This window comes from Chlorocebus sabaeus, chromosome 12 (assembly GCF_047675955.1).
Source record: "Chlorocebus sabaeus isolate Y175 chromosome 12, mChlSab1.0.hap1, whole genome shotgun sequence".
Lineage (NCBI taxonomy): Eukaryota > Metazoa > Chordata > Mammalia > Primates > Cercopithecidae > Chlorocebus > Chlorocebus sabaeus.
Window position 1 is genome coordinate 54,956,852 of NC_132915.1, and position 27,488 is coordinate 54,984,339.

At 36.8% G+C, this 27,488-nt stretch overlaps 1 long non-coding RNA gene across 1 annotated transcript in view; it reads left to right on the forward strand.

Moving 5' to 3' along the window:
- Positions 1 to 19,081, forward strand: part of LOC140713073 (uncharacterized) — a 30,818-nt gene extending 11,737 nt beyond the window's left edge. Inside the window, exons 4-6 of the long non-coding RNA XR_012094934.1 lie at positions 5,317 to 5,488; positions 6,027 to 6,224; positions 18,739 to 19,081. This is a non-coding gene — a long non-coding RNA (uncharacterized lncRNA). The remainder of the gene's footprint in view (positions 1 to 5,316; positions 5,489 to 6,026; positions 6,225 to 18,738) is intronic.
- The last annotated feature ends 8,407 nt before the right edge of the window (positions 19,082 to 27,488 follow it).

The window sequence follows — 27,488 nt, forward strand, 5'->3', positions numbered from 1 at the left end:
TAATTCATGTTTCAAGCAATTTCAAAACAAAAATTCCATACTTCAATGCAGGTAGGTAATCCTGAAATGGATTAAAGTTTCCTATTTCTGTCAAAAGCATCATTCTACTTATGCTTGGACTCAAGATATTATAATTATACTATTAATTCTCTTTCATTAGCCACATCTCCTTTTTCACTAATTTTTATTTATTTATTTTATTATTTATTTATTTATTTTTTGAGACGGAGTCTCGCTCTGTTGCCCAGGCTGGAGTGCAGTGGTGTGATCTCGGCTCACTGCAACCTCTGCCTCCTGGGTTCAATTCTCAGGCAATTCTCCTGCCTCAGCCTCCAGAGTAGAGACAGGGTTTCACCACGTTGGCCAGAGTGGTCTCAAACTCCTGACCTCAGCTGATCTGCCCGCCTCGACCTCCCAAAGTGCTGGGATTACAAGCATGAGCCACCGTGCCTCGCCTCCATTTTGTTTTTAATGTGGTGGAATACATTACATTTTTCAGTATAATATAAGACACTAAAAAGTGTAGAAAACTTATGATGCAGTTATATTACTCAGGCACCAGGCTTGGACCCACCCATGGTCTAGGAAGTTGAGTGGTAACCACCTACCACTAAAGTTTTTCATGCCAAAATGATATTTGTCATAAAGTGCTACACAGAAATCTGGGGTTTCAATTTGTTTACTCTTCAAAAACTTTAACAGATTCAAAACTCTGTTGTGGAGAAACCTGTGGACTGGTTGCAAATATCCTTGGAGGCTACCTCTGTGAAAAAGGGTGACTGCCCTCTGCCTGGTCAAGAAAAAAAGTCAGCCTTTCAACTTTGACGGTAAAATGTCCAATACAACTTATTTTTCAGCTTGTTTCTACAACATATAAATCCCTTGTTAATCAATAATATAGCACTCAGTCACTAATTTCAGAATAGAACTATGAATAAGCCGTGATGCAGCATTTCTCAAAGACTGCTTGGAACATCTAATACTTAAGAAAGGTAGCTTAATAGGCATGTAAATCTTTTATTTATCTAGGTTCAATAAATTCTATCCCGACATTTAGATAACCAGAAATAAGGTACCAAAGTAATATTGCTTCAACTGTCCTTAGGAATCTCTTTGTTCATGAGAACATCAGTTACACACTGAATGATGCAGGATGTGGGAGACACCATTCTGGGGACTTTGGAATATCAGAGGAAAAGGAAACACAAACCATTTAAGGTGGCATGTTCTGACTGCAACTTTTAGAGAGGGTTAATAGCAAAAATTTTCATACGTAGAATATTTGTGTATTTTTAAAAATCAGTATTAATATTAATTAACATGTATTTTAGAATTGATGTTGAGAAAAAAGCACAATAGTTCTTATTCTTATTTTTATCCCACAGACTAATTTAATAAATATTTATTGATTGACTTCCATGTATAATAGAAACATGATGGGAAACCAGGCATAGTCCCTATCTCGAGTAAAAATATACTAAAGAAATCTTGGGAAGATTACAATTAAAGACATAGCCATATTAAAGCCTTAAAAGCATTTAAAAATTTGTAAAATAATCAATTATAGGTAATGAAGCCTGAAGAAAATAATGGGAAATTCATTACACCTAAAAACTTAGCCTATCGGAAGCTATTCTTTTTAAGGACATAACTTATCTTTTATCTTCCTGATACTAATATTTATTCTAAAAAGACTGAACAGTTCATGTAATTCCTTCTTATTGGCAATGATGATGACTTTATTTCTCAAAATATAACAGTTTACTTTTAAAGTCAAATGATAAGAAATCTTTTACTAACCCTATTTCTTGTTAAGTCACAGAAAATGCAGAACTCTCTGCACATAATTATCTCATCAGATCACCTCTATTTCTCTAATCCTAGTTTTTATTGTGATTTTATATTGTCCATTTTTAGGTTACCTTCTTTACTGTATGTGGTTTCAAACTTGCAAAGACAGTTTTTGGAAGAAGCAAAGCATAGCAAACTTTATTAAAGATGTGCAAACATGTTGAAAATACATTCCACATATTAGAAATTCTCCATTCCATATTAAGTGTAGTTATTTTCTTAATTCCATATGAAGTTCAGTTATTTCCATATTAAATGTAGTGGCCGCCTATGACATTCACAGAGCAAGCGTATTACTTATGCCCTTTAAGAGCAAGCACCACCCATTATATATGTATGTATATTTTTGTGTGACTGGTGAATAACTCTATTAAGACCAACATCAGTTTTGCACTTTCTCTTTGTTAACGAAGAGACTTGATCATGATTTGGTGACATAGGTTTTGTGACTGGCAGTGCACAGAGGCCAGGGAAGTGTATCATGTATATCGTGTTCTCATTCTCTATATTCATAGCCTTCATTTCAGCTGGGACTGGACATGTGCTCCAGTTTTTGCCAATGATGACAGAGAAAATCTGATGAGACGATTTCTGAAAAACTTTTTTCCTTCTTATAAGAAGTTCATGGAATTTTCAGGCACTGCCTTTCCCCCTACCTTCATTGATTAAGAGGGCATGTCAAAGATATGATATATATTTTGTTATTGCAAGACGTTACCCAAGAAGATGGAAGCCAACAACCTCAGAATGTTGGAGAAAAGTTCAAGATCCCAGATGTCAGTGGGTGGAGGAAATGGGGAGATGTCAAACGTTATAAACTTCCAGTTATAAGAGGAGTTAAGTTCTGGGGATCTAATGTACAATAAGGTGACAATAGTTAATAATAATATATTGTATACTCGAAATTTGTCAAGAGTAGATTTTAAGTATTCTTATCACATATGCATAAAAGAAAATTATGTGATGTGACAGATATGTTAATTAGCTTGATTATGGATAACATTTCACAATGAATATGTATATGAAAAAATCATGTTGTACACCTTGAATATATGCAATTTTTATTTGTCAATTATACCTCAATAAAGCTGAAAACAAAATTCTGATGTTATGTCATTTTTAAGAAGCTGAACCAGCACTAGCAATATCTGCTATGGTCTTCTTACTGTGTGGAAAGATAAACTGCCACATATTTTGAAAAGTATTAGTTGGGGTTTTGGTTTATGGCAGCTGAACGTGTTCTTAACTTATGCACTTTCATACCTTTTCATTAGTAGTACTCCATAAATAATTTTTTCAAATTGTTCTTTAATCAAGATGTCATGTATGTCACTTGTCACGCTCTCACTTGAGTGATCTAAATTAGTTGCTCACTAATTTTTACCACAGCTAGTCAGTAGACCTTTTATAACTATTTGCCAAATGAAAATGAATAAAATTTTCATAATACTCATTTATGTTTTCTTGCCACATAAATTTCCTTCTCTTTCCTGTAACCTTGAGGTCAATTTATTTTTCCAGATCATAATTTTGATCATGCCTTTGTTTCTTGTTTATGTAGGTTAAAGGCTGCTCCCTAGAGTCTACAGAAATCTAAATTTGTTACTCCATTATTTGAAATCATTCAAAATCTACCCTTAATATTTCTTTTCAATCTAATTTCACATTATTGATTATAATCCAAACAAATGGCTGTCACTTTTTCTTACATAGCTAAGCAACTTTGGGGAGGGGATACTAATTATTTTGCTGAAATGACTGACCACTCCTCATTTCTGCCTAGCAATCACTTGTTTCTCTTTTCAGTTCCATCTCAAATTTTATCTCTTCCAGAAAACCTTTCTTCACTCCTCAATTTAATCTACTTCCACCAAAGTGGAAACAATATTCTCCCACTCTGAACTATGAAACAGTAACTTGTGATTTCCTAATAACTTATGAATGCTGCTGAATATTATAGGTTTCTAAGTATAAGTCTTTTCTACTCTACTATATTTGGGATACTGTCTGTGCTTTTATGAATTTTATTGCAGTGTAAAACACACAGAGGTAATGTAATATAGATATTGTAATATATATACAGAAACTATAAAAATCACAAATATAGAATTTGATAAATATTTAGGCACATGAACACTGTTATATAACTCCCACTTAAATGAAGATATAGAACAAAACCAGTATATCCAGATTCCTTTCTAATGTTTCTTCCCAGTGACCATCCCCTGTGAAAGGTAACCACTCCTTTGATTTCTATCATCATCTATTAGTATTGCCTGTTCTTGAACTATATGTGTTATCATTTGTTATGAATTCTTCTGTGTTTGGCTTCTTGTGTTTATGAGCTATATTCATGTTGTTCATATGAATTTAGTTTGTTCCCTTTCATGAATATAGTATTTTATGTGAATGTACCATAATTTTTATCCATACATTTATTTTATTCAAACATAACTTTTATGTTTATTGATAAACATTTGGTATGCTTCCAGTTTTTCACTATTATGAATAATGTTGCTATAATCATTCTTATACAAGTGTTTTGGGAGCACATTAGATACATTTCCACCGAGTATATATCTGAGTGTAGAATTTGTGGTAATACTGTGCATGTAAGTCCAGATACTCTGCTTTGCAAAGTAAAAAGAAAAAAATTCTCCACTTGCATCACAGATGACTGTATATATGTGGATCTATTTTGGAACTCTCCATTCTGTTTAATTATTTTCTTTGCCTGTTTTTATGCTAAACATCACACTGTTTCAGTAACTATAGCTTTATAATAAATCTGAATGTCTGCTGGGATAAATCTTCCATTTTTTTATCTCTTAATTTTCTCTACCATTCTTGTCAATACATTGAAAAGAAAATAACTGTTATAAGTACATGGAACTATTTATTACAGATTAACTTAGGAACATTTGGCATTGTTAAAATTCTGAGTTTTCTAATTTATGGAAATAGTATATCCCTTCATTTATTTAGGTCTTCTTACATTTTTGTCATAATTATCTTGTAGTTTTCTATGTTGATGTTTTGCACCTCTTTCCTTAGAATTGTTTTTATTTTATTTCTTTTACTTGCCTTATTGAACTTGCAAAAAACTCCAAATGATAATAAATTGAAGCAATTATAGCTGGAATCCTTGTCCTGCTCTATTTCTCAATCTCTGTCATTCATTATTTTATTGCTAATGTGACTTTTGCTGGAGGATTTTTGCAGATATGCTTTATCAGATTTTTTTAGACTATGATTTCTGGTTTAATAACAGTTTTTAACATGAATAGGAAGGATTAACCTTCTAATCCTAAGTATCTGATACAGAAGTTGTATATCCACAGTAAACAAATTAAAAGCTGGTCAAAATATATGAAATGGCTGTTTTTAGCTATTGAGACAAATAGTGTTGGGCTGTGATTCCTCATAAAAGGGAAACAAATTAGATTGTCCCTGTTGAATTTCCAGCTTTCTTCATGGTGGCAATTTCCAGACTCCAGTGCAAGGGGGGGAACTGAAGGAGAATAAGGTGGTTACATTCAGTGAGAGCCTGATAGCAGAGTTTGGTTAGACTAAAGCAGCTGAAAATCGTGGAATGTAATATCAGAGAGGAGACTGCCACACAAAGAACTCCAAAAATGTGAGCAATGATCTCCTGTACTCTGTTGTCAAATACTAAGCTGTGCATTAACAATGTTGCTGCATTATATGTAGATGTGGCCAACACCCCAAAATACGGTGCTTCTGTCTCTCCCAAAGCATAGAATGAAGTTGTTCTCTGAAGTCTCCTTATCTACCTAAAGTCTGGACCTGTCAAAGAAGAAAATAATGACCTCTGGTCACTTCCCTAAATTTTCATTAACTGAACTCTTACCACAGGACGAAAGACTGAAGTCTGGCAACATACCTGGGCATACTTTTGTCACTAACCACTGTCTCTTCTGTGAGCCCAAAAGACTTCATTCTGGGCCATTGTATGTTCTTTAAGCTCACTGAATTTCCCTAACAATCCTTTACTACCCCCCTAAAATTACCCACACTTCTCCATTTCACTTTTCCCTAAGAAGGAGAACATGTAACCATTTGTATCCCATTGCATGGTAATCACTCGGTGTTTCTCCCCCAGGTACATTAATAACTTTGTATGTCTTTTCTATCAATCTTCCTTTTTTTTTCAGTTTGATTTTCAGCAAACCTTCAGAAGGCAAAAGGGAAAGTTTTCCCATGGGCCAACATGGATTGTTTCTGTAATAGTCTGCTCAGGCTTCTACAACAAGATGTCACAGGCTGGGTGACCTAAACCATGAGTTCTCAAACCCCGGCCATGGATTGGTATGGGTCAGTGGCCTGTTAGGAATCAGGCCACGCAGCAGGAGGTGAGTGGTGGGCAAGTGAGCATTACAGCCTGAGCTCCGCCTCCTGTCAGATCAGCAGTGGTATTAGACTCTCATAGGAGCACAAACCCTGTTGCTAACTGTACTTGCAAGGGATCTAGGCTGCATTTTCCTTATGGGAATCTAATACCTGATGATCTGAGGTAGAACAGTTTCATCCCAAAACCATCCTCCACAGTCCCCTTCATGAAAAAAATTGTCTTCCACAAAACTGGTGCCAAAAAAGTTGGGGACTGTTGGCTTAAACAACAGAAATTGGTTACTCACAGATTTGGAAACTGGGAAGTCCAAGATCAAGGTACCTACTGATTTGGTTCCTGGTAAGGGCTCTCTTCCTGGTTTGTAGATGGTCATATTTTTACCGTATACTCATATGACCTCAACTTTGTGTGCAAGTAGGGGAGAAAGAAAAAAGTTCTCTGATGTCTCTTCTTATAAGGGCACTTAATGTAACAGGATCAAGACTTCACGTTTATGACTTACAGGCCCTGTCTCCAAAAAGTAGTCATATTAGGGGTTAGATTGTCAACATATAAATCCGGGGAGGGGGATTGGCAGGAGGTCCCAATTTTGTCCACCGGAGTTTCTGTCGTCTGTTTCCCTCCCCTTTCATGTATCTTACTGTACCTGGTAAATTCTGCCTGAATGTCAGAAATTATACATATGTAGCTGTTATCTCAGGGCCATATTCTCTTCTACCACCAATGATTCATCTTCCTGTAGGAGGCAGCTGGAGTATGAAACAGATTACTTCAATGCAATCAAGACCAATCAGATTTACGGTTGGTTTATTGTGGTCATAAGGCTCAGATGCTCTTTAATTTACCTCCACTCCTAAGACATAGCTCTGTAGAGTCTCTAGCTGGAGACCTAACTCCAGTTATTGTTTGATCAGATACTTGTGTATGCTGAAAACTCTTCCCTGGCAGCAGCTTTCTGTTTTGCTTCTTAGCCTCTTTCCATGTTCACCTTAAGGAATTAGGATATTTCTCAAAAGAAAATATCCAGAGTGTTCCCTTTTCCCCATCTCTGAAAACTCTGAGACCATTGTCCCTAAGTCTTACTTGTGTCCTAAACAAAAATTATTCGCCAGCCCCATGCAATTATCAAAACCTGCTCAGCTTATCTGTTTTGGTTATGGTCCTTTGTCCTGTTTTTCAGATTCCCACTTTCCCAAGACCATAACCTGGCAGATTCCCTGAGGGGAAAATGTAGTCTTATCCTTTGTTTTTGATTTTTCTGCTTCCTCATTTGCCTTAGCAGCAATATGGTCTTTTCAATTTGATTTTTAAACATTTTATCCAGCTTTTCTAAACGTATTGACTGAAGTATTGGTCTGCCACGAGCTGCTGCATCAGAGCCAGAAGTGAAAATATGACTCTTTGACATGTCACTTAGTACCTAATATATAACAAATGTTAGCTAAATCTAAATATTTAGTGACTGAAAACAAGAATAAACAAATTTAAAAATACCTTTTTATTTAGTAAAGAGACCTTGATCAAAGTGCTGAATCTAGTATTAAATTTTCTTGGAAATTATAACAATGTTCAAACTATCCTATCAACTGTTGTATTTTTTTTTGAGGGGGGCATGGGTGTTATGTTACAGAGGTTATAGCAGAAACAAATTCTGGGGACAGAATATGTAAGAATATTTCACATTTTCTTCTTCCACCAATGTGATAATTGAGAACTGGAAATATTAGTTAAATTAATGTAAGAATACGTAGAGAAGCTTAAACTTTTCTGCTAGTTACTACAATTTTACAAAAGGACCTGAAGCATATTAGGTTAAAATTTCTTAATATTGGATTAATTGTAATAAATAAGAGTTCTTTAATTTTAGAGCACCTGATTAGCTTTATTTATCATATGAAATGCTAGTTAATGAAAATTAAAAAGGGTTAATGTTTTGACATGCATATTTCATTATTTTGCCTTATATTTCTAATATTTTCAATGCATATTAATAAAATGAGTTGAGAACTTGGCATTTCTCCTACAAAGAATAAGAAGATAGACAGTACATGAAGATTATGCCTCCTATTCTGGTTTTCCTCCAATTTAAATTTGGCAAATCTCACAGTTTAATATTTATAGATAAATGATGGACTACAGGTAACTTCTAGCTACTGTGGAGTTAACATGATTTTCAGATGCCTGTTTAAGGCATGAGAAATGGATAGCGTCTAAACCTTAATTTCTTTCTTTTACTTTTATTTATTTATTATTATTATTATTTTATTTTTGAGATGGGGTCTTGCTCTGTCACCCAGGCTGGATTGTAGTAGCATGATCTCAGCTGACTGCAACCTCCACCTTCCAGGCTCAAGTGATTCTCCCACTTCAGCCTCTCAAGTAGGTGGGACTATAGGCACATGGCACCACAATCAGCTAATTTTTGAACTTTTTATAGAGACAGGGTCTTGCTATGTTGCCCAGGCTGGCCTCAAACTCTTGAGCTCAATGATCTGCCTGCCTTTGCCTCCCAAACTGGTGTTTACAGGTGTAAGCTACTGCCCCCAGCCTAAACCTTAATGTTAAATCTGCTCTCTCACTTTAATTTACAATTGGGCCTAAAGAATCAAGATTAAGTATAGAAAAGTTCTGAGGGTCTTTGATTTGAAGAGGCTATAAGTGTAAAAGAAAAATTGCACTGGATAGAGTTAAACAAGAAGACTTTATTCAAGACAACTGCAGCAGGGAAGAGAGATTGAACTCAATCCCAATGAAACAAAAGACAGGAGAGTTTTTAAGCACCGGGATGAACTAATGAAAAAGAACCAGAGGACTATAGGCTGATGTGGTCCACTGTGTTTGCTAATTGGTGCTTATGGAAGTTAAGTTCCTAGCCTCCCACCTAGACTGGGAGATAGAAGCTCTATCTTCTTTGATGATTACATTTCAAAGGAATAGTTGCCAGGTCCTTGAAAAAGAAATGCCTGGATTGTAAAACTGGAAAGAGGTTGGCAGATTTACATCTCAAAAAGTCAGGAACTGATTTACAATAAAAAATTGTCTGAGGTAGGCTGGGAGCAGTGGCTCACTCCTGTAACCCCCGCACTTTGGGAGGCTGTGGCAGGTAGATCACTTGAGGTCAGGAGTTCTAGTCCAGCCTGCAACATGATGAAACCTCATTTCTACTAAAAATATAAAATTAGTTGGACTTTGTGGCAGGAGCCTGTAATCCCAACTACTCTGGAGGTGTAGGTTGCAGTTAGCCAAGACCGAGCCACTGAACTCCAATCTGGGTGACAGAGCAAGACTCCATCTCAAAAATAAATAAATTTTTAAAAAAATTGTCTAAGGTTAGTTCTCTGACAAAAGGGATGTCAGGGCCCTAATATCAAGAAGAATACTTAATGTTTAGTCAAGCTGAGGGGAACATTAAGGCCTTCTTGGTCACAATGTAGCACAAAACCTGTGGGATCCCATATAGAAACTCTGTCTCTCTTTTTTCCTCAGTCCATATTTGAAATAACAACAATATAACACTCCTTTGGTAGTTATATTTTCTCACCTTCTTTACAGAAGAAGAAATCCTTACTTGGAAAGGTAAGTAACTTGACCCTAATGACCTAGCTGGAAGTGACAGGTCTCTGTGAGATTCAAGAGTCTATTTTCCTAACCATTGTGTTACACAGATGAAGTAGACCTAATTGTGACATCCTTTTCTTCTTTTATGCCCTTTTTATTTATCCTTATGTTGCCTTTATCCAAATTAATTCACTGGGGCAGTCTAACAAATCTAGTTTACATTTCACTGATTATGTGCATGTTAATAACAACTCTTAACCTCAAACATTACCACGGTTCAATGACAAAGGTTATTAAGAAAGATATAAATCCTCTGTATGTACTGGATGACTCCCAAGGAAATAGAGAGGATTGGCATGTTTTACTATCAGTGTTATCAGAGTCATATTGTAGGCAGCTCCCTTCTATCAAGTCAACAAATAAAATAATGGTAACTACCTTTTTTGGTGGATAACATGTTAGCCTCTGTGCTAAGAGATTTGCATAACTTTTTTCGATCAGCTGACCCAGGATCTAGAGAGATAGTAATGTTCTCCATTTTAAAAGTGAGAAATCTGAGTTTTAGAGAAGCTAAGTAACTTGCACAAGGATAAGTCACTTTAGCAATATTCACAGTTATTACAATCTGAATCTGGAATTGAATTTGCATTAGCTCATTCCCATGGCTGTGCTCAAGGGCTGCCCTCTACTGCTCTGGTTCTGGGCAATATGTCAGCTTCTTCCCTCTTTTCTTTCTGAAGGAGACCGCAGAATATCACCCCAAAATATGGCACCCTAGCATGCTTAAATATTTTGAAATGAAGGCCCTTGGAGATCAGCAGGTGCTAGAGAGGCTTTTCCCCTATCTGCAGAGGGACTGGGCACAACCACAAAGAAAATAATTACCTTCTGTCCCTTCCCTGAGTTTTCATTAAGTAAACTCATATTGTAGGGAGTGGGGAATGCAACTACACGTGGACAAGTTTATTTCATCAGGAGCCACTGTCTATTCCCCTAGACGCATTCAGTTTCCAAACCATTGGTTAGTAGCCAAAGTTACTAACCATTGTCTGAGCACTGGGCCTATTCATTTCCCCTAACATTATTTACTCTACATTTCCTCATCTCCCTTCTCCTGTGAAGAAGGGTTTAAAAGCATGTGCACTTCATTTGGTTTTGGATAATCATTCTACTGTGATTTATTTTTTACCCACACATGATAAATGTGTATGCCTTTTTCTCCTATTAATGTGACTTTTGTCAGTTTATTTTCAGCAAATCTTCAGACTGCAAAGGGGAAGTCTCCCCCCTTCACTCCTTTGCTTCTTTCTTTTCTTCATTTCCTTCATTTTATTTTCTGCCTTCCAATTTACCTTGACTACCTTTTTTTCAATTATCTCATAATCTTGAATAAATCAACATTTAGTAGTTATTTACTTAAGCACTTTTATACTTGAGCAACGTGAATAATATAATATGTTTGACTTCTTAAATGTAAGGCCTTCCCTTGGGCTTTTACAGTAATTTTAAAAAAAGAAAAAAAATTTTTATAAATAGAAAAAATTTAAAATATTTTCTGTCACAGGTGTAAATTTATATTAAATTTCAATTAAACTACAACTACTTTTATAGTACATTTCATAAATTTGTGGTAGAGGGAATTGATAATCAAATATATGGGTGTTCAGAAAAGAATACCTCCAAATTTGTCACTGTGGACTCCAAACAGAGCAGCTGAAGAGCAGCAAAGGCAGGAAAAGGGCTTTCTGTGATCTACCCTTAACTGACTAAGCTATGTTCCTCCAGAAGACATACAATTGTCAATCAGGGAAGATTAAATCAGGAAAAGAGACTACAAGTCTGACACCTCCATTGAAAGACTTTAACCACAGCTACCATCAATTCCTCTGAGGGCTGCTTCTGAGAAACTTCATCTGCATAGTAAGACAGCCTTTGTTCCCAGTGCAGTTTCTCCCCTGACCCTCCCGTGGCTTGTCACCATCTCCCCCAGAAAAGCCCCCAGACCCTATTCTTTCTCTTTGGTATAAAACTTCAGTCATTTGAGGGCATAAAGGTATAAAATCTTCAGTCATTGGGTCTTCCTTTGAGTCTCATATTTTATGGGATGCCCATGCATGTTGACATAATGAATTTGTTTGCTTTTTTACCTCTTAATCTGTTATTCCAGAAATCTAACTTCCGGTGGGTTAGAAGAGTATTTTCTTTCACTCCTACAAGTGTATTCTTTAAATTGTACTTTTACACCTTCAATAAAATGCTTAGGAATTCCTATGTCAGTGCTTTTTAAATCTTGGCTAAAGTATTGCCTAAGTAGTTAAAAAAAAAGAAAAAAGAAAAATATACTCAAACCCTGCCATGGAGCCACTCTACATTGTCAGGTGTCTGTGATTAAAAACATCCCCATTGCTGATTCTGATATATAGCCTGGGATTGAGAATCTCTGCCCAATTTGTTTTTATTAACATTTTAACACATTGATCAGTTTAGCTTAAAAATGATTTAAGAAGTATTTATTTTGCTTCTGTGCTACATAAATAGCCATGCTAATGTTTCTGGATGTTCACCAAATATTTTCAGTTCTGTCTTCTGGGTATCTGATTGGATTGTACTTCCCAGCTGTCTTGTTGTTGGGAGGAGCAGTGTGTCTGATGAAATTGTACTTCTGGGGCAGAACACTTAATTGCTAGTTTAGTTAGGCCTGTGCTACTGAAAATACACTAGGCAGTATAGCAGCAGCACCATCACTTGAACTCTTCTTAGAAATGTAGATTTTTCAGGGTCTGCCCAGATGTACTGATTCAGAATCAACATTTTCATAAGATCCCCAGATGAACTCATGCAAGTTAAAATGTGAGAAGCCTTTCCCTAGAGTTCTAGCTTTCCCTTGTAGTATGGCCAGCAATATTTGAGGTGGTAGCTGATTTCTTGGCCTGGAACTCTGAATGACTTTGGTGGGCAGGACTCCCTGCCAACCAGCAATGGGCATGTAGCATGAGCTAAACCTTTATGGTTTTAGATGTCTGTGTGACTTGCCTTTGTAGCATAACATATCCCATACTGACTAGATACCTTGGATGTACAGGATTTCCTTGCCTTTCTCTTCAAACTCATTTATAAAATACACAGCATCAAATCTAAACCAAAAATCTGTAACAATGTTCAATTTAAACGCGGATTTTTATCACAAAAGGCAGAGATTTAGATTGATAGGAAAATAAATTCCAGACCAGGAAGAGATAGGACAGGACAGGAAAGGTTCCTTCAGATTGTTGAGGAAATAGCTGAGTTGAGCCTATAATAAGCCAAGAAGAATGGCTGCCTATGTTTTGGTATGTTAAACTCTTTGGTATTAAAACCAAGGCCAAATGTGTGACTGAGGGGTTGAGGGGACATTTTCACAATTTGTCAGATGGGCAACTCTGTTTACCAAGCAAAGGAAAAAGCAGGTGGATTAAAAAAAAGAGAGAGCAGGAAATAGAAGACAGGAATACAAATAGTAACAAAGGTTGCAAGCTTACCACAGCTTGCTCTTTTATTTCAAACCCAGAAAATAGCTCTGGGCACGTTTGCCTTGATGAACTGGAAAAGTTCCACACATTAAGGCCAGCAACCCTGACATAAGGCCATATCGAGAATGAATACATCGTTTCGATGAAGGGCTAATCTTGTACAAACACATTGCAGGGTGTTTTCAGGTCCTCTAATGACCCCTAGACTCTCTCTCGTACCATATTGTTAATGGAGAAGATATTTGTGTTAAACATTGTGCAGATTAAACTGGTGGATTATTTTCCCCGCATTTAAAAATATCATTGTGCCCTGTGGCCAGACCATTCCTAACTGAGAAATACAAAATGCAACTGAATTTTTCTTTGCTTCATTAAAGGAAGCTTGAGAAAATTTAAAGGGACTGTTCAAATTTCTTCCTTAAAATATGCCTATTTCTAGGATACCCTATGATACCAGCAGCTTTAGAATAGGAAGGAGGTTATTATAAACTAGAAGACAAATTTATTTAATCATTGTGATGTTCATTTATTGAAAAACTGTGTTCATGCTCTCTTTGTACCAGACACTGTATTAGAAGCTGGTGACATAGTGGGATACAAGGACAAAGCCATGCTCTTATGAAGCTTACATTATAGGATAATTCTCTGCCATACACATAAACCAAACACTTCCACTAGAAATGCTGACCAATGCCTGGATTGTCTGGTAAGATTCATGAGCTCATCCTGCTTGGTAGCATGACATCATTTTATGATATACTAATTTCTACCTTGCTTGACATATCAATGTGTCTACATTTTTTTAATTACTCAATCTTTTAACAGACCATTTATTTAGCACTTTCTGTCATAAAATTTAATCTTCTGACAGTGCTGCCGTCCCAATGCATCTTTATCAATGCTGTTTCCAAAGAAGTGGGTAAAACAACACAGGGACAAAAGAAATTTGCATATCAGTTCTTGGCTTACACTAAAAATCTATGAAGGATGCCAACTATTGACAATACCCAGGAGGCAGTCCTGGGACCAAACCAAATGGGCCCATTACCAAGAGTGCTGTTAAAATCAAGCTCCAGGCTAGTAGGAAGGAATAATGTATCGATGGAGAAATTAAGCAAGTGGGTCATGTATGGATGATTTGTGGATGGGAGGAAGATAAAGAAAATAGAGATTGGGGTAGAGTGAGCTGAGATAATAAATACATGTGAGTTGGTCAACTGTCCATTTGAAATTAATGTTGCAAAGACTGAGTGTTCATGCATCAAACAAGTTTTGTACACAGTTTTATTAATTCCCCTAGGCCTGGATGTGTCCTTAATGCCATGAAACTAGATTATACAAATTAGCTAGTGCAAGAGATGGGTAGGATTGCATTGCCAAATAATTTGCCAGCATATCTGCAACAACTGTTGCTTCTCTTATAATGTTGTTGAAAGAATCAAAGGAGAAGATATCTATGAAAGTGCTTTACAAATCAGAAAGCACTTTACTTATGAGAAGTGGTGCTATTGTTATTATTACTGTGCTTGTTTTAATGCAACCTAGACACTGAGGTAGCATAGTTTTTATGTCACAAGGTCACTGTTTCCTGGAAAAGCTCATTCTGATTTCGTTGATGCTATCATTCAGATATATTTGTGATAGGTAACTCTGACCTTTCATTGTTCTTAATGCTCTTGCCCTGCTGAGCTAAAATAGGGCAGTGCGCCTTCTGCCCTGCTTCTCAATGAAACTGCACACGTGGGTTATAAATTGAGACCTATTTATGATGAAGAAAACAGGAGGATGAAAATAGAGTGCTTATCAACCTGTCACAATAGGAGGAGGCTGGAAAGTAAAGTGTCATTCTCATGCTATCCTCAGAGGAAGAAAACTGATTTTCCTTTCAACAAATGTCAAAAGGAAAACTTTTAGGCTGTCACGTATGGCCCATATTTCTAGAACCTGGCCCAACTTGGCTACTGTAAGACTTTGTGAACACAGCCATCCAGAGGATGCTGTTTAGAGGGAAGGAGGTAAGATATTACCAGGATAGAATGGTGATACACAAATGCAGGACCAGAGGACAAGAAAGCAGATATACAAGGAAAACAATTATGGTTGTCAAATCATTATGTCAAGTTAACCCATGAATACTTATGCTAACTGGAAATACATAAGGCTACTTCTCTGTCTTTGTGCATCCACACTCCTGCTTACAGACACATGCACTCATACATTCTGTCCTAAATTAGATTTCTCTAGAAGGAGGCCCTCCCTGTAAGTAGGATCATTTAAAAGAAGTTTGTCTGGAAAGTGGTCCTAGAAATTACCATTAGTGGAGTAGGAAGAGAAGAAAACCTAAACAAGATATGTTTGTCAGCTGGTCACTGCTGCAGGCAACTAGGATTCTGTATTTTGGCAGCGACTCCATATCTTGCACACTTCTGGACAAAAGTGCAAAACATACATATAATCACACATGAGGGGCAATTTCTGTTCATCTTTGGTTAAAGGCTATTCTTTTTTTTTTTTTCATGTTTATTATACTTTAAGTTCTGGGATACATGTGCAGAACATGAAGATTTGTTACATAGGGATACATGTGCCATGGTGATTTGCTACACACATCAACTCATCATCTTCATTAGGTATTTCTCCTAATGCTATCCCTCCCCTTGCCCCCCACCCCCAAGCAAGCCCTGGTTGTGATGTTCCCTTCCCTGTGTCCATATGTTCTCATTGTTCAATTCCCACTTATGAGTGAGAACATGCAGTGTTTGATTTTCTGTTCCTGTGTTAGTTTGCTGAGAATGATGGTTTCCAGCTTCATCCATGTCCCTGCAAAGACATGATGTCATTCATTTTTATGGCTGCATAATATTCCATGGTGTATATTTGCCACATTTTCTTTATCCAGTTTAACATTGATGGGCATTTGGCTTGGTTCCAAGTCTTTGCTATTGTGAATAGTGCTGCAATAAACATATGTGTGCATGGGTCTTTATAACAGAATGACTTATAATCCTTTGGGTATATATCAAGTAATGGGATTGCTGGGTCAAATGGTATTTCTAGTTCTAGATCCTTGAGGAATCACCACACTGTCTTCCACAATGGTTGAATTAATTTAAACTCCCACCAACAGTGTAAAACCGTTCCTATTTCTCCACATCCTCTCTAGCATGTTGTTTACTGACTTTTTAATAATCACCATTCTAACTGGGGTGAGATGATATCTCATTGTGGTTTAGATTTGCATTTCTCTAATGACCAGTGATGATGAGCTTTTGTTCATATGTTTGTTGGCCACATAAATGTCTTTTTTTTGAAAAGTGTCAGTTCATATCCTTCTCCCACTTTTTAATGGGGTTGTTTTTTTCTTTTAAATCTTTTTAAGTTCCTTGCAGATTCTGGATATTAGCTCTTTTTCAGATGGTTAGATTGCAAAAATTTTCTCCCATTCTGTAGGTTGCCTGTTCACTTTAGTGATAGTTTCTTTTGCTGTGCAGAAGCTCTTTAGTTTAATTAGATCCCATTTGTCAATTTTGGCTTTTGTTGAAATTGCTTTTGGTGTTTTAGTAATGAAGTCTTTGCCCATGCCTATGAACTGAATGGTATTGCCTAGGTTTTCTTCTAGGATTTTTATGGTTTTAGGTCTTATATTTAAATCTGTAAATCATCTTGAGTTGATATTTTTTTTTTAGACGGAGTCTCTCTCTGTCACCCAGGCTTGATGCATATCTCCGCTCACTGCAAGCTCCCCACCCCGGGTTCACACCATTATCCTGCCTCAGCCTCCCAAGTAGCTGGGACTACAGGCACCCACCACCATGCCCAACTAATTTTTTGTATTTTTAGTACAGACAGGGTTTCACCATGTTAGCCAGGATGGTCTTGATCTCCTGACCTTGTGATCTGCCTGCCTCGGCCTCCCAAAGTGCTGGGATTACAGGCATGAGCCACTGCACCTGATCCTTGAGTTGACTTTTGCATAAGGTGTAAGGAAGGGTCCCAGTTTCAGTTTTCTGCATATGGCTAGCCAACTTTCCCAATACCATTTATTAAATAGGGTATCCTTTCCCCATTGCTTGTTTTTGTCAAGTTTGTCAAAGATCAGATGGTTGTAGATGTGTGGTGCTATTTCTGAGGCCTCTGCTCTGTTTCGCTGGTCTATATATCTGTTTGGTACCAGTACCATGCTGTTTTGGCTACTGTAGCCTTGTAGTTCAGTTTGAAGTCAGGTAGTGTGATGCCTCCAGCTTTGTTCTTTTTTTCTTAAGATTGTCTTGGCTATATGGGCTCTTTTTTGGTTCCATATGAAATTTAAAGTAGTTTTTTCTAATTCTGTGAAGAAAGTCAATGGCAGCTTGATGGGACTAGCATTGAACCTATAAATTACTTTGGGCTGTATGGCCATTTTCATGATATTGATTTTTCCTATCCGTGAGCACAAAATGTTTTTCCATTTGTTTGTGTCCTCTCTTGTTTCAGTTAAAGGCTATTCTTTGAGATGATAATATCCAGGTCCCTTATCCTCTGTCCTCCTGGGTTGGAGATACTCTTGCTATTAGAATAATCTAATTGTGAAGGGCCCTTCATGCTCCTGTATTGGATAGGGAGGCTTTTCCTCTATATTGCTACCTTCCATCCAAGATACATTGTCCAATAGAAATGTAAGCCACAATGCAAGTTATTTAAGTAATTTTTTTCCAATAGATTTTTTTTAAAAAAATACAAAACAGCTAACATTAAACTAACTTAATACTGCATTTTATTTAAGCCAACATAACTAAAACACTGTTTCAGTATGTAATCAATACAGATATTTTACTTTGTGTTCTGGCAAAGCCTTTAAAATAGATGTGTATTACACAGCACATTTCAATTCTGACTACTGCATTTCTAGTACTCGATAGCCATGTAAGGCTAGTAGCTATCATACTGGACAGTGAAGACCTGGATCCATCCCACTCTCCATTTGGAATATAGGGAGCTTATGAGTATCCTAATACTTTGGGGGAATGAAAGATGGCATTCCTGCTGAACATTAAGTGAGAGATGTACTAACAATGTCCATGATAACTTATCATCAGTTTTCAAGTTGGCTATATAATAATGCCAAAAATCAGATATACCTGCCCTTTTAAACATCCTTTCTCTTCCAAAACAAAACAAGAAAACACAAACCAAACCTAGACTTGGTACTACATAAGGATTCACACACAGCTCCAGGAATAAGTGTTGAGGAAAACCTTACATTCATTGTAATTACGTTTCCACACTTTGGCAAACTGAGAAGGGAAAATATATGTGTCCTCTCCATGACCTATCTTTCGTATTTACACTCCTATGTAGTCCCCTCTCACATTGTATCAGGACTGGTCTGTGTGAACAGAAGAAAGCATAAGTAATAGTCATTTCTAAGGTCAGATTATAAAAGAAAGCTTCTTGCTGTCTCTCCCACAGCTCATTCTAGGGGAAGCCAGCTGCCATATTGAGAAAACAGTCCTATGGAAAGGGCCATGGAACAAAGAACTGACTTCTGCCAACAACCTCATGAGTGAAACTAGAAGTGGTTCTTCTAGTCCTGGTCAAGTCTTATAGCCTGTGGCTCCAACTGATAGTGACTGCAACTTCATAAGAGACACTGAACCAGACCACCCAATAAGACACTCCAGATTCCAGACTCTCAGAAGTTGTGTGAAATAATCACCCCCAGTTGTTTTAAGCTGCTAAGTTTTGGGATAGTGTGTTAGATAGCAATAAATTGCCAATACAACATCCAAGAAATAAATTACTATGATAAATAAACATGGAGAGTAGATCTCTGTTTATAGACTGAGGTTTGTTAGAGTCCGATTGAAAGGAATGAAGGTGAACCTGAGGTTGGAGGATGAGGCCAGACTGTGACAGGAACAGAGAACAATGTGAAAAACATTCTAGAAAGAAAAAATTATATTCCAGAATTTCTTTAAGCAGAACAAAAATACCAAAAACAAACAAACAAACACTTGTTTTCATTGTTTCCTAGCCTCTTGTAAAAATATACAGTCAGGATTGATTTATTAAAAGGAAGTTTTATGTCTAGAAATCATCCCAGTGTTATCCAGATCATCAACAATTAAGAGAATAAAAGGAAAATGGAGGAAAAAGTTCTTCCTCATAAGGCTCAGGACATATTCTGAGACTATATAGCAGAGTCAACTGAAAGTGGCATTGTAACCCCTGCCTAGAGCTTCACCTCGTATTAAAGGAGGCTCTGGTTCTCCCTGAGGCCTACATTCCAGAAATGTTAACTGCATTTCTAAAGAATGTTAACTACATTTCTTAGGAAGCCATGCCATTGGACTTAGTGTACCGAATGCTTTATGTGAGCTTCATTAATCTTATTAAATAACATGTTTTTGCCATTCATTGATTAGACATACAAATCATTCATCCCCAGAAGGAACTGCAAAGGAATCTAAAGTCACTCAAAACCCAGGCTTGTGCTGTCTGTGGTTGTCAAGGTAACAAATGTCTGACAATTCCAAGCTACCAGACCTCAGCAGACTATTTCAAAGCCACCATAGGTATTAGCCAGCCTTCCACCTTCCACTTCACATAACAGTTTCCAGAGGCATTCTCAGGAGAACTAATCAAGATATTAAGTTTGTCCACAGCCAACTAGAGTGCCACACACCCTGTAGCAAGTTAGAAGAAATAAATAGGATATTCTTTATGTTCAACCTTGGATGCTAAGTTCTTCAGCACTGAACCAGAGCCCCCTATGCTATCAGTGCTTATTACAGCAGCTGTATTCAGAGTAATAACTAAAAATAAGTGAACAAAGTCTGGAGATGCTAATTCGACTTGCTCCGTTATATTGAGCACAGCCATGATTACAGATGGTATTATTTCTTAAATGCTTAAGATAGGGCCAGACACAGTTAAATATTACCTCCTGTTTTAAATATTACCCTATGCAAAATGGGTATTCTCATTCTGGTTTCAAAGATGAGAAAATTGAGGCTCAGTGTGTGGTTAAATTCTTACCAAAACCACACAACTACCCAGTGACAGAGCCTTATGTGAACTGAACACTGACTTCAATGGGAGTTCTCAATTCACTGTGCTTTTTCTCACTACCACTTTGCTTCTTCCTGAAATTGAATCTCTCTCTTCCTATTTCCTTTTAAGACCCAATTGATTTCTAAACATTTTCTCCCTATGTCTGCAAAGATGCGATTAAAGACATTTAAGAATTAGTGTGGCATGGGTGAAACCCTGTCTCTACTAAAAAGACAAAAAATTAGCCAGGCGTGGTGGCAGGCACCTATAATCCCAGCTACTCGGGAGGCTGAGGCAGGAGAATGATGTGAATCCAGAAGGCAGAGCTTGCGGTGGGCCGAGATCATGCCACTGCACTCCAGCCTGGGAGACAGAGCGAGACTCTGTTTCTAAATAAATAAATAAATAGAATTGGTGTGGCATAAGCGTTGAAAAATCAGCATAGATCCCTTATATCTTAGTATGGGAAAAGGTGCCAGAACACACTGAAATGCTGCAGGTTGACATTCAGTCTCAGAACTGAAGGGTCCTGAGGGAACCATGGAGAGGAAAGCAGGATTCTCAAGGGCTCAGAACAGTCTTTTTCTATTTTAATAGGGGGTGTGGTCTTATCAGTGCAGGATGGCTGAATGTAAGCACTGACTGCCTGAACAAATGAATCATAGCAAGACAGAATTCTGACCTTATGAACAACCATTTTGCTTCAGAATTCCTATTAGAAAAAAAAAGTGGAAGAATTTGTGCATTGTGTGGGAATATATATTTAGTTTCTCACACAGAAACTGGTCATATTAGTACTAAGAATATAACACAACTGTAAAGACAGCTAGTGGTTTTAGCTATATAACCTCAGATTCCTCAGAGATGAAAAATTCTGTATTGGATACTAGAAACTTATAAATAAGTTGCCTTCATTGTTAGTTTCTTATGTTGCATGTATTTTTATTTTTATTTATTTATTTTTGAGACAGGGTCTCACTCTGTCACCCAGGCTGGAGTGCAGTGGTGCAATCACGGCTCACTGCAGCCTCGACCTACTGGCTCAAGTGATCCCTCTGCCTCAGCCTCCTGATTAGCTGAGACTACAGGCATATGCCAGCACACCAGGAGAATTTTTGGATTTTTCGTAGAGACAGGGTTTCACCATGTTGCCTCGGCTGGTTTCGAACTCCTGGGCTTAAGGGATTCTTCTGCCTTGACCTCCCAAAGTGCTGGGATTACGGGCAGGAGCCACCCCACCCTGCCCTATGTTGCATGTGTTTTTAAAGATAATGTCACATGTATTTCTAAAGATAATATTCACTGAAGAATTTTTTTAAAATAGAATTTGGCCTTTTAACATGAGTTTCACATTTTGAGAATAAATATATTATATACTACTTTGCTAGTTCAACAAAAGTCAGGTCACTTTGTCATGATCTTTTTTGATAAGCAAGTAGTGCAATAATGCTGCATTTGAGATAGTTGAAAATTACATGGGAAGAGGAAAAAGAAGGAGAGAATATTCCAAAGGTCTGCAGTGATATGCACTGAGAAAAGTTTTTGAAACTAAACTATACTCTCAGGCAAATGAACACCATTTCTTGGGGGAGTCCATTAGTGGGGCAAAAAGTATGAGAATCTGTGTCAGTGTATTTCATTGAATAATGCAAATAGAAAGTCCTACATCATTAATAATATCCTAAAAAACCTTTATTAGATCTAACTTACTATTAAAAATATCCTTTAAAACATTTTATGTCTGATTATATAGCTGTGAAAGGATAAACAAGCTGTAAACAGGTGAAATTAACTTAGAAATACCTTTAAATAAAACAATAAAAACCATACTCGCGATTTAGAGATTGATGTGCAATTGAATACATTTTAGTGTCCAACATGAATCATTTCTCTTGCAGGACTTTGCTGGTTACTAGACATTTCAGGCTGACCAAGGGAATAAAAGTAAGCTTTATTTCTTCTGGGCCCAGTGGTCTCCATTTAATAGAAAAACACCCATTGACAAACAATACTTAACACTATCTTAGGCATACTGCTAACTGATTTCTAAATTTTTAGTTAAGCCATTATTAATTTTAACATTTGAACTATTTTCATACAACAAACCTTATATCATCTTGTCACTGCTGCTGCTCCTGCCATTGTAACCAAAGAGCCTTGGATAGCCATGATTGTAATGGAAAATTGCCTTGGACACTGTGGCTGCTAGCTATTATTGTCTCTTCTCATTTTCTTTTCCATGCAACTTTGTGGTCCTCTCACAAAAATACAATTTGTACATCCTTGACCTTTGATCTCAGCCACACACTTGCTTCAGTCAAAGGCATGTGGGCATAGGGACAGTGTGCCAGTTCCTCCAAGTTTAGCTCTTGAGAGGCCTCACCTGCTTCCAATCTGCTTCTTGCGCTCCTGTCACTGCCATGAAAACAACATCCTCTGCCTGCATCATGGCCCCCAGACTGAGCACACACAGAGAAGAGCTGCCTTAGCAAGCCCAGTCAGCCCCAGAGCCATAGTCTAGCTGCCCAGGCAAATCCAGCCTACATGAGCAGACCCAGCACACTTACAAGTGAGAGAAATGAATTCTTGTTGTTAAATGACTCTAACATTTTGCTTGCTTGTTACATAAAATTTCTGGCGATAGTTGACAGATACAATAGAGGCAGCTTTTTGGAAGGAATTAATTAGAAGTGGTATGGTAGTGATCCAGATGACCTTATTTGCTTCCTGATATAATATTGCCAGTTTTGCTCTCTGTTCAAATTATGTAAACTTTATTTTATGTATGTATGTATGTATGTATGTATGTATGTATTTATTTTTGAGACAGAGTGTCACTCTGTCGCCCAGGCTGGAGTGCAGTGGTGCCATCGTGACTCACCGCAATCTCCACCTCCCGGGTTCAAGCAATTCTCCTGCTTCAACCTCCTGAGTAGCTAGGATTACAGGCACCCACCACCATGTCCAGCTAATTTTTGTGTTTTTAGTAGAGACAAGAGTTTCACCATGTTAGCTAGGCTGGTCTCGAACTCCTGACCTCAGGTGATCCACCCGCCTCGCAAATTATGGAAACTTTAAGCTCTTTAAATGACAGTAATAGAAAGGTAACTTAATTCAATCTACAAAAGTACATAAAAATAATTTTAAAACTATAGATTTAATGTTGTTAACCAAATATGTAATAGCTAATTTAACTGATCTTTATTATTGTTTCAGTTTTTTGGGTAATAGAAATACTATCACACTATTTTAAAGAGAAATGTCTAGATTTAAACAGAAAACATCACTGGAATTCAGTAATTATAGAGGGCTTCAAAACTTACATATTCATATTCTTCAATTTGATTCTATCAAAATATTTATGCATTTTCTTGAGAGAGTCCATTTGGGGGATAAAAAGTAAGTATAAGTTTCCCTCTTTATATATTAAATGTATCCAGTTTGCTACAACAATGAAATGATACACCTTATTAATTCACAAGCCTTATTTGTGAAAATCACGGAAATTTGCTTTGGGTCTAAGTATTTTAAATGGTCCTTCTTTCACATTATATTTTGGGTTCCACAAACTGTAGCTTTATACATTACATGCAGATGTAGACATGACTCTTCTCAGCACAAGCCTGGAAATAAAGCAAACTGCCAAAAAAAAAAAAAAAAAATGTTTTGTGTCTCAGTTTAAGTTTCTAAAGAAGAAAAACAGCAGAGCTCTCAAATTTCTTCACTGTAGAAAAAGGTTAATGCAGTTCCAGACAGAGGTCAATGCATTGATCAGTGTAGCTTCCAACAAGGAGGCAGGCCTTTTCATAGTGTTTATATGTCTCAAAATTATCAAAACGTTGTCCATTTTACTGTGGTTTTTAAATTCATTAAGCAAAAATTTCTATTGAAAAATCTTCTGCAGAACAGTAATTGTTGCTAAATAATTCCATGTGTAGCTACATGAGATATATTTATTTTAATGGTATCTAAGAACTTTTGTTTTATAAATGCCATATAAAATACATTAATTTTATGGTTATGATATAAAAATGAAGGACTGTGAACACAATCAGTTGGAACTGAAACTTAATAGAAATCTAAGGATTTATGGGAAGTTAAGACATTTTTCTTCTCCATCTCCCACCTTCTGTCTTTTAGTGACTCTTAGAATGCCACCATTCTGCTTTTTTGCAACTCAGCAAACAAAGGAACCAAACTCTTATCATGAGTTCACATTATTGAAATATCTCTGGATCAGTACCAATGTCTTTCTTTAAAAAACATGTTTCTACCCATCTCTTACTATCTCTGCTTTCACTAATCACTTTTTCATTAATTTTTCATTCAACAGCTATTTATTAAACACATACTCTTTGCTAGGCACTGCCTATAAAGCAGTTTACAAAGAAAGACATGGGCTTAGCCCTCTTGGAGTTTACGGTATAATAGAGGAGATAGATGCTAAGTACATATATATGGAGATAAATAACTTCAAATAGCAATTAATGCAGTGAAGACAAAGAAATTGGGTGCTCTGAAAAAGAATTAAAAATTTAAACTTAAAATTTAGATTGTATGCTCAATCTATAAAGAATTAACATTTAAGCTGAGATCTGAAGAATGCAAAAGAACTGGCCGCATGGAGACATTTCCAGGCAGTGGAGAAGGTGCATGCAAGAGTCCTGTAGCAAGAGACAGATCTGTGCTATTCTCTGAAATTCTGAACAGAGTTCCTTCATACCCTCATTTGATTTTTAGGTCATGGTACTTTATATTTTTATTTTCTCTTAATGTATATGTTCTGTTTTCAAAGCTGCTTAAGGGCAAAGTAATTGTTTAGAGCTATTTTTATCATCCACCGTGAAACTACTCTGCTTTCCAGCATCACAAACTAAAATGCCTCCAGAGTTAATACTGGAGGAAAGTTGATGAAGAATAAGCATTTTATTCTTAATTGGGAGGAGGACATTTTTATTTTCTCACTGAATCAGTCAAGCTTCAGTCAGGAAAACAGAAGTCGTTTTATGTATTCTGGGTATAATACAGCTGCTTTGAACCTCACACCCCATTCAAGGTCTACCCAAACATCTATCTCGTCTTCCTGGAGATGTTGCTCTTCTTCCTTCTAAATCTGATTCTGATACCCCTCTTTAACAGACCAGAAACTGCATTTCACAGGAAAGTAGATTCTAGGAAATACAGTTCTCAACTTCTCTTCTTCAATGCACCTTTTCCACTTGGCATTTATATTTACCTTTGTAGCTGTTTGTAGGCTTCCGGATTGCAGTGATGAAAACAATACTCTGATTCTATCCAGCATGGTGTGATTATGCTTTAATCAACCAAAAACATGCCTACCTTTTCTCAATGATGACTATTATGTATTCATATTTGGATAATGTTCTGTTTTTTAATCTCAGTCATAATTTCCCTTTGATATCCTGTAACTTAAAGATTAAATTTACAGTATTAATTGCCGTTAACATCTTTAACACACCTTGTAATAGACAGTATGGGAAAGAGAAAGTGGGAAAATGGTTGATGTAAAAATATGCACATAATCAAATAAGCAAGAAAAATACCCTGTTATTTCCCACCACAATCCCTATTTTTCAAGTGGTAACATGTCATAATTTCTTCCTCTACTGCTCACTCCATGTTCCCTTTGCCCTGAGCTAGTACCTCAGTGTATTGGGGTTCTTTATATGGTGACCCAAATCATCATTCAAGAAAGATCTGAAGTACAGTCATGCACTGTATAATGATATTTCTGTCAATGACGGACCACATGTGTGAGGGTTGTCCCATAAAATTATAATACTGCATTTTAATGTACCTTTTCTATGATTAGATACATAAATACAAACCATTGCTACTATTGCATGACAATTGCCTACAGTATTAAGTACAGTAGTATGCTGTGTAGGTTTGTAGCCCAAGAGCAATAGGCTATACCATATAGCCTAGGTGTATAGTAGGCTATACCATCTAGGTTTGTGTAAGTACATTCTATGATGTTGACACAATGACAAAAACACCTAATAATGAATTTCTCAGAATGCATCCTTGTTGTTAAACAATACACGATTGTGTTAGTGTTCTTGCCTAAAGTGGGTTTTTGTATTTAATGTTCTATTAAATGTTATTACTGGACATAACAATACCATGAAGTGTCTTGAGGAAACCTCTGACCTCCAGACCATCTCCTCCATGCCTCTGTTTTGTAGATAATTAGAATCAATTATTCAAGTCAGAATAGTAATCCACCACTTTGCCTATGAGTTTGGTGGCAGAAAAAATTCAATGACCGGGTGGAATTCTCGGCTTCCAATTCAGTGGAACAATTGTGTCTCCAGATGAAAGCATCATTGTTATTAAGTCCTTTATACAGGCAGAAACTGAAGTTTTGGGGACAAGAAGTGAAAATATTGTGGCTGGGTTATTAGGGGAAATAAAGAGAGAAGCCACTTTCAGTTTTATACCTTTGTTCCAGATCCTCTGTATTCTGAAAGTGGGAAAATGTCACCATCTAAACATTAAAAGTTGAGAAAGTATGCCTCATCTTGTAGCAGAACATTTCATCTCATGTGGTTACTCAAGTATTGCCATAACTAAACCTCCAAAACACTGTCTTGCCTGCTTTCACTAGGTCATTGCTTTAGATGTGATAAAGTCAGTGAATAAATTCCAGGAGTGTAAGGGCATTATCTTATTTCTTTTGTTGTTAAATGAGTACATTGTTCAAAAGCAGTGTTTTGCGGAATACCTTGATTGTAACAAAGCATTCAGTAAATGCTGGTAGTGGCATTTGAGACAGAGAAGGCAAATCTACATACAGAATAAGAATCCATTCCAGTAAGGACAAATTGCTGCTATGTCCGTGATTGAAGAGGTCCAATGCAATTGACTTGTTCTCATGCGGTCGGTCCTTAACCGCCATGGGGATTAATTCTATATCAGGAGTCTAGCCTCGGTTTCTGCTATTGGCAGGTGGGCAATGCAACTGTAGTGGTAGCTAGAAAATTCGTGTCAAGGTAAGTTTATTATGAAGAAAAATCTCCATCCCTGCTACCACAGTCACTTTGTTCATGAATGCATTAAACATACACAAGCTGGACATTTTTTTCCACATTGACAGAGGATGTCTTGTGGAAAAAATTCACATAGGATACAGGTATCTTTAT